The sequence below is a fragment of the Tupaia chinensis genome, unplaced genomic scaffold, assembly GCF_000334495.1.
Source record: "Tupaia chinensis unplaced genomic scaffold, TupChi_1.0 Scaffold000407_4, whole genome shotgun sequence".
NCBI lineage: Eukaryota > Metazoa > Chordata > Mammalia > Scandentia > Tupaiidae > Tupaia > Tupaia belangeri.
Window position 1 is genome coordinate 2,833,797 of NW_006159912.1, and position 7,342 is coordinate 2,841,138.

Here is a 7,342-nt window from a genome sequence, read left to right on the forward strand (position 1 = left end):
ATGGATGCACCGCAGGAGAAAGAAGCGCAGGTTGCTGCGTGGTTGAAAAAAATATTTGGAGATCAACCCATTCCACAGTATGAGGTGAACCCGCGGACCACAGAGATTTTACATCACCTTTCAGAACGCAACAGGGAGTGGGACAGGGACATCTGTCTGGTAATAGAGGACTTAAAACAGAAAGCAAGAGAGTATGAGTCAGAAGCCAAGCATCTTCAAGACCTTCTCATGGACAGTGTGAATTTTTCCCCTGCCAGTCTGTCTAGCACTGGTTCCAGGTATCTGAATGCTTTGGCTGACAGTGCAGTGGCCTTTGAAACAAAGGATACCTCACTCACTAACTTTGTCCCTGCAGTGAATGATTTGACTTCTGATCTTTTCCATACCAAATCCAAAAATGAAGAAATCAAGTTTGAGCTGGAAAAACTTGACAAAAACCGAACCGCAACTCTAGTATTAGAAAAATGTCTACGAGAAGATCTCAAGAAAGCAGAGCTGCATCTGTCTACAGAAAGGGCCAAAGTCGACAATCGTCTTCAGAAGATGGACTTCCCCAAAGCAAAGTCAGAGGAGTTCAGATTTGGAATCAGAACTGCAGAGGAGCAACTTTCAACTAGAGGCATGGATGCTTCTGTCTCATCAGTCACTAGTAGCTCTGTCAGAGAAACTAGCAGAGCTAAAATGACAGACTATACCTTTGAAGAAAAAATTGGAGTCCTATTTAGACTTAGTGGCGAATCCATCTCTTGCTCAAGTGAAAACTGAAGAGGCAAAGCGAGAATTAGATACCATTGAAGCTGAACTTACAAAGAAAGTAAACACGATGGAACTGTGACCAGAGCCAAATAAACATGTCTTCCTAACAAAGTAAATTGAATAGGACTTTAAGGAATTGTTTTCCTTATGGCATTCCTTTAAAATATAAATAATTCCCGTGTTCTTAAAAAAAAAAAGAAAAATACGAGAGTACTTCCAAAAGATTTTAGAAAATGGAGTTTTTTTTTGTTTTTTTTTTTTAAAGAGAGATTTTTGCTATAGAGCGTGTACACTCACTGGAGAGACAGAGAGACAGAAAGCAAGAAATCACACACATCCCACCCCAAAGGGGATGACCAGGCCACAAATCCCTTCTCCATTCTCCTCTCAGGATTTTGGGCATGCATGCACACATGCTCAGCATGAGTTTCAAGCGTTTGGGTCTGGGACTCGAACTGTGGTTGACCAAGTGGAAGTCCAGTGATTCAACTCTTATGCCATCTGCTGGTCCCCCAAAATGGAATTAAATTACAAATAATTTTTAGAGGGTTTTGTCATTGAGTGTGTGCACTTATCAGAAAGAGAGACAGAGACAGTGAGAGGGAAGGTGAGAAATCATACCCAAGAGCAGATGGCCATGCCTCAATCCCTTCTTAATTCTCCTCCTGGAATCTTTGGTATGCACATACACGTACCTGGAGTGATTTTCAACCCACTGAGTCTGGGATTTGAACCATGGTTGGCCATGTGGGAGTCCAGCGATGTAACCACTGTCATCTGCTGGCCTCCTGCCAAACATTTTCAAATCCGTGCATAGTTTTTCCTTTTTAAAAAGATAATGATTTAATTTTATTTATTATTATTGTTTTTAAAATTCACTACAGGGCACATGCACTCACTTTATAGCTTGTACACTCGTGAGAGAAAAAGTGAGAAAGAAAGCAAATCACCAGGTCCAGGATTTGAGCTGTGGTCGGCCATATGGGATTTCAGCGCTTCAGTCAACATGCCACTTGCTGGCCCCTAGCTTTTTCTTTATATGTGTCTTCTGAGTAGAACAGTGACGGCGGCAGTGCCTCTGGATCCTCTGAAGAATCCTCAGGATCCCCTCCAGCACTCGATCAGCAGTCTCAGATCATTTGCAGAGGGATATTGGTGTCACAGCGGTGGTATTTAATAAGGAACTTGATCCTGTACAGAAGCTTTCTGTGGACAAGATTAGAGAATACGAATCTAAACAACAGATATCTAGAGGACCTATTGATTCTGACCCAAAATATCAGCAAAATCTAGAGAGGAAGTTTTTTAAGCTTAAACAAATATCTGGTAAAGCAGACATGAATACGTTCCCTAGCTTCAAGTTTGAAGATTCTAAATCTGAAGTCATCGATAAACCCCTGTCCTGAAGAAGTAAAGTATAACTAATCCAGTGATTTGTCTTGAGTCAGTTGTACAATTACAGAAATATTAGTACAAACATACATTTAACAACTGTCAAATATTCTTTTAATTCTGATTCCAAATACATTATTTCGTGATGTTGAATGTAAATCTATATGTATATATACTTGATGAAGTTTTTAAAGACTCCCTCTTATTGACTAATAAAGTCAACGTAATAAATATGGGGATGAAATTTAAAACTTTAGTTCAGGGGAACTGGTGAAATGGTTACGTCTTTGGACTCCCACATAGTCGGCCATGGTTTGAGTCCTGGACCCAGCGGTTTAAAGCTTACGCCAGGTGCGTGTGTGTGTGTGTGTGTGTGTGTGTGTGTGTGTCCAAGATCCCGAGAGGAGAATGGAAGAAAAGGGATTGTGGCATCCCCCCTGGGGGTGATTTCTTGTTTTCTGTCTCTCTGTCTCTCTCTGTCTCTCTGGCAAGCGCATGCACCCTATAGCAAAAACCTCTCTAAAGAAACAGAAACAAAAAGTTCAATTCAGTGTTAGAAAAATTGTAACTTGCAACTGACTGGTTGCAAGAACTGCTCTGCTTCTGTTTTTCTCTCCTGCCCTTGCCTCTGCCTCTCGTGGCCCCTCCAAAGTTTAGCTCACTGCCCTCTCCCTCCTTCACACCCACACACTCACACTGTCCTGCACATGCAGCATTTCAGTCCCATTGCAATGTGTCCAGACTGGGAAGCCCCTGCTCTAGGGTTTCACCTGGCAGCATTTTGCTCAGTGAGGCCTCCCTGCCTTCCCAGGCTAATGTATCAAGTGCCTCTAACACACACTCACGGGCACTGCAAGCCTCTCTATGGTATGGCCTTATTTCTTTTACCTCCATATTAGTACCTTTCAAGTCTGCCATTCTTTGTTCATTCCCATTTTCAAGGAATTTGTACCATGGCTGCCACCGGATTCCCAGTGCCTCCATCTCCACACACAGACCGAAGTAGGAGCTGCCCCTTTCTTCTGTTCCTTTAACATCCTTCAGACTACACAGCTGTTTTCACCCTGGAGGCTGCAGAGAGGAAGATTTTGTACAATAGCTTGGCTGCCCTTGGGGTGATCCCAACATGACCTTTCTAAGCTAGAAAAAGCAGAAGATGAGGCCCATGCCAGTGGGCTACCCTGCCCCTCGATGCTGTGATAGTCTGGACTATTTTCTCACTTCCTTCCTTCGGCAGCTCACTTTGCATCGGTCCACTTACCTTGACATGCTAAGGAGAAGACTGATCTCCTTAGACGAATAATCTTTCTCTAAAACAAAATTTCTATGCCTTGGCACTATTCAGACATTGGATCAGATAATTCTTTGTGGGTCCATCCTGTGCCTTATAAAATATTCTGCAGCAACCCTGTCTTTAAAACACAGATGCCAAAGAGCACTCCCAGTTGTGACAATAAAAAATGTCCCAGACATTGCCGATGTCCCCTGGGGAGCAAAATCACTTCTGACTGAGAGCCACTAGTGAGTTCTACATGAGCACGGACCTTGTTTGCCCAGAAGGGCCACCTCCTCTTCCTTAAAGTGTGGGAACCCCTTGAACTCAATCAGCTCTAGAGAATGGGGTGGAGATGAAGAGTGTTACACGGACGATTCTTGTCAAACTCCTGAATTTCTTGTGGATATTTGGCTTTTGAAAATGCATTGCAGACTCTGGTGAGCTCTTCCCAGGAATACTGGGAAGAGAGGGGGTCGTGCAGCAATAGTAATTAGGTTGAAAGTAATGTTGGAAGATTCAGAGAATTTTTCTATAATTCATTTTCTGGGTCAAGTTTTAGGCTTTTGCCTGGCAATCACCATCTTCCAGGAAAAAAGTCTGACCTTTATCAGAATTAGATGGTATTAAAATTATTTTTCAGGGGGTCCACAGGTGACATGATGGTTAAGGAGCTGGATTCCCATATGGCCACCCACGGTTTGAGTCTCAGACCTTGTGGCTTGCTTTCTCTTACTCTCTCTGATGAGTGCACATGTGCTGTAGCAAATAACAAAAATGATAATAATGATAAATAAAATTACATATCTTTTGAAAAAAATATTTTTAATTTTTTTGAATCATTGCCAAATGATTTTTTTCTTTTTAAAAGAATTATTTTGTTTAACTTTATTATTATTATTTTCCAGTTTGATCAGAGAAAGAGAGAGAGGGAAAGTGAGAAAGCAAGCCGCCACACCCAGGACTTGAACCGTGGTTGGGCATGTGGGAGTCCAGAGCCTTTAACCACCATGCCACTTGCCAGTCCCTAGGCAAATGATTTGTATCCTGTTAAATTAAAAAAAAACTTTAAAAATAATTATATATTTAATTTTATTTATCATTATTATTATTTTAAAATTTGCTACAGATTATGTGCACTCTCTAGAGAGAGCGAGAGGAAATGAGAAAGCAATTCATCAGGTCTAGAGTTTGAACTACAGTCAGCCATGTGGGAGTTCGGTGCCTCAACCACCACACCATCACTGGTCCCTATTCTGTTAAAATTTTAGGAAAATAAAGACCAGCAGATTGTGTAATGGTTACATTGCTAGGCTCCCACATGGCTGACTATGGTTCAAGACCTGGACTGGCAGCTTCAAACTCATGCTAGGTATGTGTGCATGCGTGCCCAAAATCCTGAGAAGAGAATGGAGGAGAAGGGATTGTGGTATGACCATCCCCTAGGAGTGATTTCTTGCTTTCTGTGTCTCTGTCTCTCTGGACGACGCACATGTCCTATAGCAAAAATCTGTCTAAAAAACTTTTTTAAAGAAAAAAAATGTTTCCCAGTTGCCAAAAAAGCAAATTTAAATATTAAACTACTGTGTACATCAAATATGTAACAGTACTTTAACCAATGAAACCAAAAGGAACCCTTCTCTAAGTTAAGAAAAGGAAGTGGACACAGTCTAGTTATTATTCACTGTAGTCACAGTCAAATTGCTTACCTGACAAACTTATTCAAAGATATTTCCCGAAATGTTGGTAAAGTTGCCAAAGTAAAATACATTCTTCATTTTTTCCATAATCTTCGTAGCCATGACTAACTCAGCTGTTCTCTTGTGTTGCAACAATTCTTTGGCAACTCATACTGTTTATCTGTGTGTAGATTTAAAAAAAATAAATTTTTTAATTTTTGTTTTTGCCATAGGGTGTGTGTGCTCACTGGGAAGAGAGAGACAGAGAGAGATAGAGAGAGGCAAAGTAAGGCATCACCCCCGCCCCCCAGGGGACTGACCATGCCACAATCCCTTTTCCTACATTCTCTTCTTGGGTTTTTTGGCACGTATGTACACATGCCTGGTGTGACTTTTTAAGCCACCGGGTCTAGGACTTGAACTGTGGTCAGCCATGTGGGACTCCAGTGCCACAACTACCTTGCTTTCTGCTAGCCCCTATGTCTGAGTAGATTTAAAGCTCAGATCTAAACTAGTCACTTAAGAATGATCTAAACCCAAACATGGCTATCAAGAACTTTAACACAGTTTTCAGCTCTAGATGGTTCTAAGCTGATAAGACTCGAGATATAAATTGTTTGTAAGCCTAAGCCATTGAAGGGTTGTGTGTTTCTCTCAGGCCCTAGAAAGAGGACCGCTGTCAAGATACATGATATCCATGCTCCATCCATGGTCACTGGCTTAAGTTAGTAGGTTATGAATGACCCTTCCACCTGCTTCCTGTACCCTCCTCCCAGGTCCACAGTCCAGTTGCTAAGAAACACCAATGCTGGGGCCAGCAAGTGGTGTGGGGTTTAAGACACTGAATCCCACGTGGAAAACTCCATGGTTTGAGTCCTGAGCCCGGCAGCTTGAACATCAACCCAGGTGCATGTGTATATGTATATGTGCTCAGAATCCCAAGAGGAGACTTTAACCAATTCATTTAACCTCCTTCATTTGAGGAGGAGAAGGAATTGCAGCATGGCTATCTTGAGGGGGGGATAATTTCTGACTTTCCCTGTCTTTCTCTCTCTGGTGAGCTTATGCACCCTACAGCAGAAAAAACAAACAAAAGAAATGCTAATGCTTTTTTTTTTTTAAATACAAAGCTTACTTATTATTTATAACAATGGTTTAGTGAGATACAATTCACATATCATAAAGTTCACCCTTTTAAAGTGTACAATGCAGGGGTTGTGTGTCATTACCACTGTCTAATTTCGGAGCATTTTCATCACCCCAGGAAGAAACCTCATACCCAGAGCAGTCAGTCATTCTCCCCTTCTCCCCTTCATCCTGGTATACAAATATACTTTCTGTCCCCATGGATGTCCCTTTTCTGGACACATTATATAAGGAGAAAATATATAAGGAGAACATATATAAGCAATGAAATTATCTCTAATTTCCTAAAGGCTTATGGTTTCTAAAAAGTGAATCTATCAGCATTCCAAGTCATATTTAAAACTCCAAATGCCTGTGAAACATCAAAGATAATTGAGGATTTGATAATTACAGTCACTGAGTGCCGATTTATCTACAGTAGATAAAGCTGGCAGCGAGGGAAATAAAATGATAAGAGTTATTGGAGCAGAATAATGCTGACTGATGATGTTCCCACAGGTGTATACGCAGTACTCATCAGAATTGCTGATTTTGCCTTCAACGGTTCCTGTGGGTCTGAGGAGGGCATCTGTGTTGATGAACACTTTTAACTTAAATCGTTATTCCATACCATAGTTGTCCTAGTGCAGCCCTGCCATAACCTAATTACTTACTTGGGTTAATTCTTATCCTGATGATAGTGTAGAATATGGAGATTAATTGTAAGGATCATGTTCAAATGATGATTTAATATTTGACAAATAGTTTACTGGTTAGTTGACAAACAGTTTTGGCCTGGGGCTGGCAGGTGGTTGGTGGTTAAGGGCACTGGACTCCCACATGGCTGACTGTGGTTTGAGTCCTGAACCTGGCGGCTTTCTTTCTTTTTTTGGAGAGGTTTTTGCTATAGGGCATATGCGCTCGCCAAAAAGACAGAGAGACAGAGAGACAGAAAGTGAGAAATCACCCCCCAGGGGGGATGGCCACGCCGCAATCCCTTCTCCTCCATTCTCCTCTCAGGATCTTGGGCACGCACGCACACGCACCAGGCGTGAGTTTAAGCCACCGGGTCCAGGACTCAAACCGTGATCGACTACATGGGAGTCCAGCAACATAG

The 7,342-nt window shown here is 41.8% G+C and overlaps 2 pseudogenes; both read left to right on the forward strand.

The window, feature by feature from the left end:
* On the forward strand, positions 1–899 carry LOC102486478 (HAUS augmin-like complex subunit 1 pseudogene; annotated as a pseudogene).
* Positions 900–1,844: 945 nt separating this feature from the next.
* Positions 1,845–2,162, forward strand: LOC106735482 (ATP synthase-coupling factor 6, mitochondrial-like; annotated as a pseudogene).
* Positions 2,163–7,342: the final 5,180 nt, after the last annotated feature.